Genomic DNA, 12,957 nt, shown 5'->3' on the forward strand with positions numbered 1-12,957 from the left:
TTCAAATTCTAAAATGTGAAGTTGAGTGCTAGATTTCAAATGAACACTTTCATTTGAAATCTAGCACTCAACTTTCAAATGTGAAGTTGAGTGCTAGATTTCAAATTTTCAAAGACATTCTTGAAAAAAAAATTCCTAAATGATTACGTTTAAAAGAAAATCTTGATGAAAAAAAAAAATTAAAGATTTTTCGTTTATCCTAAACGTAACTTTAATTTACCTTACTTGTATAGTTTAACAAATATGTAAATAAATAAAAATTTAATACCATAAACTTTTACAGGCGCAAAATGATTACCAGCATTTCATTTTTAAAATCAACGGAATTAAGTCAACAGAATCAACTTTACATTTAAAAGCGAGATCATTCAAATTTAACTACAGACAATTTCTAAGCCCTCCAACTTTTCCGAAATACTTTAACGTATTATGCATAGCAGACTGTCTATTGTTCACTCAATTTTTTTATAATGATTTTTTTGTCGACACAAAAATTTATGGAATATGCAATTAATGATAAAATTGTTAACAAGGCCTAAAGTTGCAAGGCCAAGGCCAAGGCCTTACTTTTTGGCCTAAATGCAAGATTGATTCAGCCTTTTGGCTTTTTTTTATTTTTTATTTTTTTATTATCTATTTATTTTGCCGTTGATAAATATTACAAAAAAGAAATTACAATAAAAGAAAAATCCTGGCCGGAGCAAGAAGAAGACAGGTTGTCTTATCACCGAGCCCCGTCACACAAAAATTTACATGAACAATAAATGATAAAAGACAAAAAGACAGTATAAATACAAAAACAAAAACAAATCAAATACTTCAGCAATAAAATAATTTGTTGCTAACAATCTTCCAGCAGAATAATTTTAAAAATAAAAAAGTAAAAACGACAGAAAATCATGAAAGTTATAAAAACACAAAAAAAAAATGCGTTGTTCAATTAAAAAAAAAAAAAAGCAATATATGTAAACATAAGTATTTGGGCTGATTATTTAATATCATCAAAAATATGAACGAAAAAGACAATTTTATTTTCGTTATCTTTTATACTAATAGTTAGAAACTATTTTAATAAAAGCTAAAGAAAGTGATAAAGATTTAATTTATTTCAAGCGATTCAGTCCAAACCTTTAAATTGTTTTCAAAAAAGGTATTTGAAATCTAATATATCGAATTCCATGTTCAGTAAATACCGTTTTGAATCATCCTTAAAACTTTGCAAAGGGCAGTTTAAAACGAAGTTTTGTTTTTTACTAAAGATTGGAAGAAATTTTTTCCAAACTAAAGGTCCCGATATTAAATTTGGTACGAACTTAATTTAAGAAGGTTTATGGGAACCACAAAGTCATTCACTGAAAATTTGGTTGGATATTTATGGGAGATTTCATTAAAGTAGGATTGAAATGTTACTGGAGAAAACCCAAGTTTTGCTTTAAACATAAATAACATTACTTGATGAATATAAAGCTTATAAATATTTAAAGCTCCAAGCTGACGTAAGAGAGGGTTAAATACAAGATTTGGCCAAAAAGCAAGATTTGGCCTAAAAGCAAGATTGATTAAAAGCAAGATCTGATTAATGATCATACCAACCAAATTTTGAAGGTTTTTGAAAACAATAGCTGGAAAATTATAGCTTTTTTTAAATCTATCAAAAAATTAAATAAATAAAAAAAATAAAAAATTAAATAAATAAAAAAAAAACTTTTTTTAAATCTATCAAAGGCATTTGATAGATCTAAAAAAAGTTGTTCTTCTCTGTAATTATTATTTCAATTAAATTGAGTAATAAAATAAAATTAAATATAAAAACATATAAATAATTTATTTTTAGAAAATGTAAAAGCCTTTAAAATACGTAGAAAGCATAAAAAATTTTCAAGAAACTTAGAGAGCGTATAAAATCTTCAAGAAACTTGGAAAGCATAAAACAGCAAAAAAATCTAATAAATGCTAATAAACAGCTCAGTTAACAAGTTAACAAAAAATATACATAACTAAACCAACACTTAACTCTAAATAATTTAACACCTTTTTTATGAAATGTTGCTTATAAAGTTAAAATCAGAAATTCGCTCATCCTTAGATTAACTGTTAAAAATATCACCATCATTTATTACCGGGGCTAAGCGATAAGACAAATTGTGTCTCTTTCTTGCTCCGGCCATTTGCATTTATATTGAAATATTTATATATTTATACGGCAAAACATGAAAGAAAAAAAAAAATTGTGATTTCCAACAAATCATTTTGAAATTTCATTTTTTATATATAAGTTGAAACTTATAATAAAAAATTTAATTTGAAATTTTTTTATATTTAATATTTTATTCTTAAATTAAATTCTTGACAACATTTTAAAATTGTCTTATGTCATTTCAATATATAAAAATGGCCCCAAAAACCTAAGCACTAACCATAAACCAAGATTAGTGAGTTTAAGTATATAAGCGTTATATTGAGACAGTGATAGGAATACAAAAGAATTTATCATAAATAGTTATCGTAAAATCGTAGAGTCTTAGAGAAACTTACTTTTTCACGAATTGCATTCAAAACGTTTTTAGGAAATAATCCCCCGGAAAAAATTCCCATGGAATCAATCCCCTCGCAAAAATCAGCCAGGAAAAAATTCCATTTTAGATAAAAATCACCCAGGAAAAACTCCTGCGCAAAAAATTTTTTTTTTAATTTTAAAATTATGTTTTTAAAATTGATTGATTGCATAAACCAAAACCCTCAGTCAATGTAGTGGCACTCCTCGCATGTTCTACTTATTTGTCAGTCAATGTATCTATAAAATATTTATATTATAAACAACTATTATATTGATATATCGTTTATTTTATGCGCTGTAAAAAAAAGTTCTGGGGGATTTTCTCTCAGGGGGACTTTTTCCGGAGGGATTTTTTCCTGCTATTGTACGAAACGTACGCTAGAAATCTTGTTTCTTACCACTGCTCCAAAATATACATTAAATGAATAATAAATGAGTTTAAAACTCATACTTTTGTGGGGCAATCCATTAATTACGTGAACATTTTTTTGGCGATTATAAAACAATGGGCCCCCTCCTCCCTTATGCATTACTGAATGAATCAATTTTGATGATAGTTTTAAATATTTATCACAATCCGTGAACCCCTGAATCTTCCTAATTTTTGCTTTAGACCTAATCCAATTTCGTAGTGAAAGCTAGTTATTTTTAATAGAGTATAACAAAAAACGCATTTAACAAATTTCATAAACCACTCTTTTGGTAACCTTTTGAGTCGGAAGAGCCAAAAAGTTACAACTTAGAAAACATTTTAGTTTTAAATTAAAAAAAAATACAACTTACAAAAAGTTACAACTTACAAAACTTTTTACTTTTAAGTTAATATTTGTGCATGAAGCTAAAGACATCAAAAAAGCCTTATGTCATCAAAAACAGCATCTTGACATTAAAAAGTCATATGAGGCTTGCAAGTCACAGGTTGCAAACCCCTGGTATAAACAGGGCCGTCCCGAAGGAGGAGGGTGTAGTGGGTGTCTCACCCCCCAAAGCTGTCATATAAGAATCTGAGTTGGCACATTGAGCAAGTTTTGAACTATGGTCGGAAAATTGCAAATATAGAGGATCTTTTTTTGGTGGCAAAAGAACACATACACCCCCCATCGAAGACCTCTTCGGGTCGGTCCTGGGTATAAATATTTAAGTAATATAATGTAGATTATGTACTTGCAAAAATCATTTTTGTTTGCACAGCAGACTAAACAGCAAAAATTAAATAATTTAATTGTTTTACGAGTAAACATTTTGTGTGTGCTTATTTATTTTGTATGCGTCGAGTCTTTTTAAAGCACAATACAGTTTTTAAAAAGTAGAAATATGAATAGCTTTGTTAAAGTACTGAAAGTTGAGCGAGTGTGTAACACAGGAATTTTTTTCTAGGTAACTAAACTTATTTAAAAAAGTAATATTGTTGACGTCAACCTGTCTTGAACTCCCCCTCCCTCGTGTCAACAATTGTCACAGTTCAGATTTCCCTTCCCTATTTTGTGGACGTTATTAATGGACAGCCCCTGTTTTGAGTGATTTGTTTTAATATTTTTGAATTTAACGTCTCTTGTAGCTTCCAGTTCTGCCATCTTTAAACTTAAAGTAAAAACAAAGTAAACTTTGATGCAGATTTTCTTCTAAGATTGCTTTGATTGTACATAGCGCAGACTATTGTTGGAACTATTTTTAACTTTATAAATGGCTTGAATTGCGCATGTTTAAAATTTTTTATGCCTAATATTTTTTAATTGGTTACAAAATATGTCATAAGTTACATTGTGTTTACGATTGTTTAGATCGGAGCAAAAGCATTTGAAACTATTATTTTTTACTCCAAAGCTCATGAGTAAAAAAGAGTATCATGGTCGACAGTATCAAAAGTCTTTAAAAAGTCAATAAAAACACCAAGAGTATAATAGTTGCTTTCAAAACTGTTTATTTAAACCTCAAAGTTTCTTAACTAATTTAATTACCATTTCTAGAAAAGTACAGGTTACTATGAAAATTTTGTGGTTGCTAGGCAGCTAGTTGTAAAGTTTACTATTCATTATTCGCTCTACATTTTTTCACAAACTTGGAAATTTTCTGGTTGGTCAATAGTTAGATAATGTTGAAACCATTTTTAATATTGGAACCGTTTTTGCTAATTTCAATTGATCAATAGTTTTAAAGATTTCAAATAAAAGTAAGGGCTGTTAAGCAATATCAAAAAGTTCTTCATTAAGGTTTGCGATTTTTTTTGGCTTCACTTAATTAAAAGCATATCGAAGTTCATCAGGTACCTTAAACTCACCCATTTCAAATTCCACTTCACATATGATTTAAGAATTTTCTTTGCTGGAGCTATTATACTTGCTAAATTTTCGGGACATTTTGTAAAAAATGATTAAAACATTCTGCTTGAACCCGCAACTATTTTTTTTTAAGTCTTCAGAGTATAAATGCATTTAATATTATTTTTATGAGATTAAATTTTTGATACGTTTTTTTTTTGTTAGGAAATGTATTGTTGATGAGAGATTCGGTTGGAAGGTTTAAAATTTCTGGTATATAATTTTTTTTATTAAGGTTCTATTTTAAATGCATTAGTAATACAAACTACTTTAACGGTTATTTTCGCAGAGCAAAAAAGTTTCAAATTTATACTTTAACAACCGTAAACAAATGCTTATCTTGTCTAGCTTTAAATGAATTTACTGTCTTTGCAGATACCACTTTTTCAGGTAAGGTATTTCAATGACGTATCACTTTGTTTGTAAAAAAAGTGTGTCTCAGGGTCGTTTTTGCAAACTCCAATTCAAAGTTCATTAAATTACTTTTTAGACTTAGGGAAGAAGAATTATGAAGGTCTTTATACCACAATATCTTATCAACCCCAGTTGTTATTTTAAAAAACTCAATAAGATCAACTCTTACACGTCTTATTTCCAGTGTTATAAGACCGAACTTTGTCAATCTTTCAGTATAACTTGTTATTTTATTTCAGGAACCAATTTTGTTCTCGTCTTTGAAATTTTTCCAGGTCAATAATAATTTATTTATAACTTGGACACTATACTGGACCTGCGAATTCTTGGTGTGGTCTAACCAACAATGTGTATATATATACTGCCTTACCATTTCAGTATTAAGATAAGTAAAACTTTTTTTGATTAAGCACAAGATTCTTTATACATTACATGTAGCTTGAGCCTGACGATTCTGTTTTATGTTAGGTAAAACTATTACACCTAAGTCCAGTTCTTTTGTTGTTGTTTTCAGAAGAAAACTTTGATTGTCTTGTTTCATTGTGTAGTTGTAGTTAATATTTTTTCTTCCGATGTGCATAACACTGCATTTACTTACTTCGTTTACTACATTTACTTATTTACATCGAAAGTTTCTAATAAGTTTGTTAGGCTGAATTGTTAGCCTTTATTTTGTACAAATCCATGTGGTTGAATCATTAACAAGTATTTTTTTCTATTAAATAAATTATCAGCATTTTTTTAATTATTTTTTTCCATTATTTTAATTGGTATCGATGTTAAAGAGATTAAAGATGTCTGTCATTGAGAGGATCCTTCTAGCCTCTTTTTTTAAAAAGTGGTGTTATGTTTGCATGTTTCCATAGTTCTAACAGTTCACTTGAATGAATTGTTTGTGTTTTTTGCCAACTAGAGACACACTAGAAAGAAAAAAAAAGAAGATCCTCAGTATTTGACATTTTCCAATTACTTCAAAACTTGTCAATTGAAATGCTAAATATACAAATGTGCAAACTCAATTACATATATAACAGCATATATAACCCCTATACCACCCGTTCAGGACGGCCCTGATTTTTGGATAAAACTAGTAAATTTAAACTGGTGAAGAATATATTGTTTACACGCTTTTTCTGTTAAAGAGTATTCACAATATTGATTTGTAGACATTTTATCAAAGATTTTAATCTAATTCATTTTATTAAACATGAACTCATTTCCTTGTATTTTCTTTTTCTAAAATTAAATCTCTTACTGTTGAACTTTTTGTCACATGAATTGAAAATGTCAGTTTCCTATTTTAAGATGTAATGGCTTTTAGTTATTTGACCAAACGGAACATCATATTCAATGTTGATTACTAAATCTAGACTGTCACATATTACTAAATCTAGTTTGCTAACTATTTTATGTAAATAATTGTTTTTCAAATTAATTATTAATGCTTTACTTGTTTGGCAGTTTTGTTTTAGTTCAATACTCCATATTCATTCCAAAGAATATTTGGGTAATTAAAATTACCCACAATTATTTAATTGGAGTATTTTCCATTGAAGACTTTTTTTATTAATTCATTAATTGAGTTGTTTACTAAGTTACTTCTGTTTACTGGTCTGTACGTACATCCAATTAGTGTTTTTGTTTTATGAAGTACTAAGCCAAACCATATTTGTTCAACTTCTTTATATCAAGGAGAAACTGCTACTTCATATCATATTTGGTAAAAATTGCAACACCTCCACCTTGTTTATTTGTTTTATTATTGTAAAAGCAGTTGTAGTTATTGATAGTCATTTTTGAATCATGCTTCCAAAATAATCTGGACTAAGACGTACTTTTTGAAAAGATAAAACAAAAAGTTACTAAGGGAGTAAATAAAGAGAAAAAGAAAAAAAAGTTATATTTAAGATTATGGAAATATCAAAAATATTAAACACTGTCATTTATTTGCTAAATATAGCAAACAATATTTATTAAATCTGATTTGAAATATTTAAAATATTTTCGTAAAAAAAGAAAAGTGAAAAAATTCAAAACAAATTCATAGAAAAAATAATAAATCAATAAATATACAAAAAAAAATTTGTGAAACTTACAATAAAATTTATACGTTAAAACTTTGAAAAAAGTAAAATAAAAAGTTACGAAATAGAAGAAGAAAAAAAAAAAATGTCGATGAATTAAAAAAAAACAACTAATTAATTATAATTAACTAGTTTTTTTTTTTTTTAATTCATCGACATTTTCTTTTTTCTTTATTCTTTTTTCTTTTAAAGTTTACCTTGGTCGCCCTAGTGTGACTAAGGTTAAATCGTGCGTAAATATATACATATATATGTTTTTTTTTAATATGAAGGGATTCAGGTTCTTTCTTGATTTTGTTTTTGACTATTAACTATTAGTCAAAAGCAAAATCGATAAGAACCTGAATCCCTTAATATTAAAAAAACATATATATATATATATATATATATCTATATATATATATATATATATATATATATATATATATATATATATATATATATATATATATATATATATATATATATATATATATATATATATATATATATATATATATATATATATATATATATATATTTACGTACGATTTAACCAAAGTCACACTAGGGTGACAAAGATAAACTTTAAAATAAATTATAAAAGCTTATCTGTACCACCTAGTTTCGGTTATTTTAGGAGCAACTTTTTTAGGAGCACTTTTGTGCGACGCGTGTTAATTTTGTGTTACTTTAGTTAGAGTAGTTATTAGTTTTTCAAATTTTATATTGGATAACAATCTGTTAACATACCTACAAATATTATTAATTACAAACGATTAAAATCATGGAAATAATTACTAAATTTAAAAGGAAATAATTCTTACATAGTTCTTTCTTTTAAAGAAAATAATAATTTAAATTAATTGACACATATTTAATAAATGACACATTCCTACAAAAGATTTTTACTGCTCTTCAAAAGTTTATTTTCCCTTTCATAAGACTTTTCTCTGACTTTTTTCATAAGATTTTTCTCTGACTCTTTTCATAAGACTTTTCTCTGACTTTTTTCATAAGATTTTTCTCTGACTTTTTTCATAAGATTTTTCTCTGACTTTTTTCATTAGACTTTTCTCTGACTTTTTTCATAAGATTTTTCTCTGACTTTTTTCATAAGACTTTTCTCTGACTTTTTTCATAAGACTTTTCTCTGACTTTTTTCATAAGATTTTTCTCTGACTTTTTTCATAAGATTTTTCTCTGACTTTTTTCATAAGATTTTTCTCTGACTTTTTTCATAAGACTTTTCTCTGACTTTTTTCATAAGATTTTTCTCTGACTTTTTTCATAAGACTTTTCTCTGACTTTTTTCATAAGATTTTTCTCTGACTTTTTTCATAAGATTTTTCTCTTACTTTTTTCAAAAGATTTTTCTCTGACTTTTTTCATAAGGCTTTTCTCTGACTTTTTTCATAAGATTTTTCTCTGACTTTTTTCATAAGACTTTTCTCTGACTTTTTTCATAAGATTTTTCTCTGACTTTTTTCATAAGACTTTTCTCTGACTTTTTTCATAAGATTTTTCTCTGACTTTTTTCATAAGATTTTTCTCTGACTTTTTTCATAAGATTTTTCTCTGACTTTTTTCATAAGATTTTTCTCTGACTTTTTTCATAAGATTTTTCTCTGACTTTTTTCATAAGACTTTTCTCTGACTTTTTTCATAAGATTTTTCTCTGACTTTTTTCATAAGATTTTTCTCTAACTTTTTTCATAAGATTTTTCTCTGACTTTTTTCATAAGATTTTTCTCTGACTTTTTTCATAAGATTTTTCTCTGACTTTTTTCATAAGACTTTTCTCTGACTTTTTTCATAAGATTTTTCTCTGACTTTTTTCATAAGACTTTTCTCTGACTTTTTTCATAAGATTTTTCTCTGACTTTTTTCATAAGATTTTTCTCTTACTTTTTTCAAAAGATTTTTCTCTGACTTTTTTCATAAGATTTTTCTCTGACTTTTTTCATAAGACTTTTCTCTGACTTGTTTCATAAGACTTTTCTCTGACTTTTTTCATAAGATTTTTCTCTGACTTTTTTCATAAGGCTTTTCTCTGACTTTTTTCATAAGACTTTTCTCTGACTTTTTTCATAAGACTTTTCTCTGACTTTTTTCATAAGATTTTTCTCTGACTTTTTTCATAAGACTTTTCTCTGACTTTTTTCATAAGATTTTTCTCTGACTTTTTTCATAAGATTTTTCTCTGACTTTTTTCATAAGATTTTTCTCTGACTTTTTTCATAAGACTTTTCTCTGACTTTTTTCATAAGATTTTTCTCTGACTTTTTTCATAAGATTTTTCTCTAACTTTTTTCATAACATTTTTCTCTGACTTTTTTCATAAGATTTTTCTCTGACTTTTTTCATAAGATTTTTCTCTGACTTTTTTCATAAGACTTTTCTCTGACTTTTTTCATAAGATTTTTCTCTGATTTTTTTCATAAGATTTTTCTCTGACTTTTTTCATAAGATTTTTCTCTGACTTTTTTCATAAGACTTTTCTCTGACTTTTTTCATAAGACTTTTCTCTGACTTTTTTCATAAGATTTTTCTCTGACTTTTTTCATAAGATTTTTCTCTGACTTTTTTCATAAGATTTTTCTCTTACTTTTTTCATAAGATTTTTCTCTGACTTTTTTCATAAGACTTTTCTCTGACTTTTTTCATAAGACTTTTCTCTGACTTTTTTCATAAGACTTTTCTCTGACTTTTTTCATAAGATTTTTCTCTGACTTTTTTCATAAGATTTTTCTCTGACTTTTTTCATAAGACTTTTCTATGACTTTTTTCATAAGATTTTTCTCTGACTTTTTTCATAAGATTTTTCTCTGACTTTTTTCATAAGATTTTTCTCTGACTTTTTTCATAAGACTTTTCTCTGACTTTTTCATAAGATTTTTCTCTGACTTTTTTCATAAGACTTTTCTCTGACTTTTTTCATAAGACTTTTCTCTGACTTTTTTCATAAGACTTTTCTCTGACTTTTTCATAAGATTTTTCTCTGACTTTTTTCATAAGACTTTTCTCTGACTTTTTTCATAAGACTTTTCTCTGACTTTTTTCATAAGACTTTTCTCTGACTTTTTTCATAAGATTTATGAAAAAAAAAAGTGGCCATTACTTATCTTCTGAGATAAAAAAAAAAAAATCAAAAAAAGAAACAAATTTGTAACGACTAAAAGAAACAAAATTGTAATGATGTAAATATCAAATTTCAATTAAATTAACTAGAAAAACCTTATGGAGGCAGAAATTGCATAATAAGTCATCTTGCCACGGTCACGTGACCAGATGAAAAGTTTTGTCACTTTTTATTTTATCATTTATTTCATTTTTTTTCAAAATAAAAAACAAAAAATTAATGCGCGCAATGATCCATTATGATAATATAAACATACTGACAAAGTATTATTGCTTCATGGCTGAGTTTTGCAATAACTCAGAGGTTTCAAACGTTCGCTATCTTGCCCTGTCCTCTCTTACTTAGTGAAATTTAATTAATGAAGTAAAATAACAACATAAGCTTTTGTACCATAAAACGGGGTAAATAGACACAGTTTTTAAATTTTTTCTGGTAGCACTGACTGAGATTTAACCTTTTTGAATTATAAAGCACTTGCCTCAGAAACAAAGGACCCGTGGTTCAAACCCCACCTCTGGGCAAGTTTTGCGACATCGGTTTAGAAGGAGGTGTGATTTTCCTATTAAATGCTCTTCCGCGGTGCTTTGTGATAAGACCATAGGAACTTCTTACCCCCCCCTTCCTTCAAAAAAAAAAATCATATAGTTTTTTTTAGTGCTGAGTATAACCATATACTTCTCCTATAAAATTATTTTTGATAGATAAACTTAATAACTAACCTTGTTTTTCGTTTTTTTTTCTATCTGTCCGTATTGAATCCGCATCTGGGGTAAATAGTATTAAAAAAATATTATGATCGACACTATTGGTAAAACTAAATTAAAATCAGAAACTTTACCCTCCAGAATTGGGAAAAAACTATTTTTTTTGTAAATATTGGCCCAATCCTTGAATCACAATTAAGCAATTCGAACAAATCATTTAATAACTATTTTACTGACAATAATAGCTTACTTCCTAAAAATCATCTAAAGTTAGAGGAATTCGAAGAAGCGAAAGAATCATTATAATATAACAAAGTTCCAGGCATCGATGACATTACCAGCAATGTAGTAATAGATATCTTACCCTCTTTTCCTCTTTCTTTCCCTTTTTTTCTTTTCCCTTTCTTTCCTCTTTTTAATATTTCACTCTTTTTATTACTATACTCATCAATTCGAACAGGAGAAAAATTAAAAATAGCGAAAATTTTACCAATGTTTAAAACTGGAAACACGAAATCACTAACCAATTATAGGCCTCTCTCAATTTTTCCAGTATTTTCCAAGCTTCTGGAACGAATAATCTACAATAGACTCTCTAAATATCTAACAGAAAACAAAATTTTAAGGGAATATCTGTACAATTTTCTAACAAATCTTCAATGGAACATACAATTATTGACTTTATGAACAACATCAGTTCATCTTTTCATAAAGGACAGTTTGTATTGGGAGTCTTGCAAAAGATCTTACAAAAGTTTTTGATACGGTCAAACATAAAATTCTGATTGAAAAAAAGAAAAAATATGGTATAAAAAACAAAACTATCAAATGCTTCATCAGTTATTTAAATAATAGACATATCTGTTTTATTCATCTTCTTCTATCAAAGTCAACCTTTTCAGTGCTAGTAAGTTATCAATAAACATTCAAAAGACTAAATATATTTTATTTTACTCAAAAAAAAAAAAAAAGGCACTTCCATCAATTCTTCTCTCTTTAAGTATCGGTTTCAACAATATTGAAAAACTCAAACAATTTAATTTTATGGAGTGGTTATAGACAAAAGGTTTCATGGACAGCCCACATAAGGACCATCAACACTCAAAGATCTTAAAATCTTGGTTTCCTTTTCAAAGCTAGACCATTTTTATCACAAAAAGTCTTGAAAATTCTTTACTTTTTGTTTATGTATAGTCATCTTGCGTACGCTAACATAAGCACACACAAGACAAAATTAATGTCTCTTCATCGACGGCAAAAACATGCTTCTAGAATAATACATCATAAAAACAAACATACACATGCTAACCCTCTATTAAAAGAAATGAAAGCGCTAAATACTTGTTTAAATTACTATCTATGCGAATATATATTAAAAACATAAAAAAATAAAATAAAATACACACACACAAAGCATAATACAACTAGAAAAAACAAAACAAAATTTTATAACAATAATATTTAAAATATTTGAGCATAAGAATGACAATGTTTACGTGTATTTTACGTATTAACCAAAGTTCACGATGATAAGACTTATTCAGTCTTTTATGAGCTCCTTATAACAATATGACCTATCTTATCAAGTCTTTCATAATATATTCAACTAATGCTTCCTAAATTTAAAGCTTTTTTTTTCTTCTTTTTTAACTGAGTGTTATTTTTTCTGTTTTCTTGTTAGATGTATTTTAGCAGTGTTTGGTTAAATATAATCTTTTGTAACTAAGTATATTTTGCTTATCAATCAATCCAATCAATC

At 27.0% G+C, this 12,957-nt stretch overlaps 1 long non-coding RNA gene across 1 annotated transcript in view; it reads left to right on the plus strand.

The window, feature by feature from the left end:
- LOC136083511 (uncharacterized) overlaps window positions 1-12,957 on the plus strand; it is a 65,071-nt gene that overhangs the window by 14,127 nt on the left and 37,987 nt on the right. The window lies entirely within an intron of this gene.

The sequence above is a fragment of the Hydra vulgaris genome, chromosome 08 (assembly GCF_038396675.1).
Source record: "Hydra vulgaris chromosome 08, alternate assembly HydraT2T_AEP".
Classification (NCBI taxonomy): Eukaryota; Metazoa; Cnidaria; class Hydrozoa; order Anthoathecata; family Hydridae; genus Hydra; species Hydra vulgaris.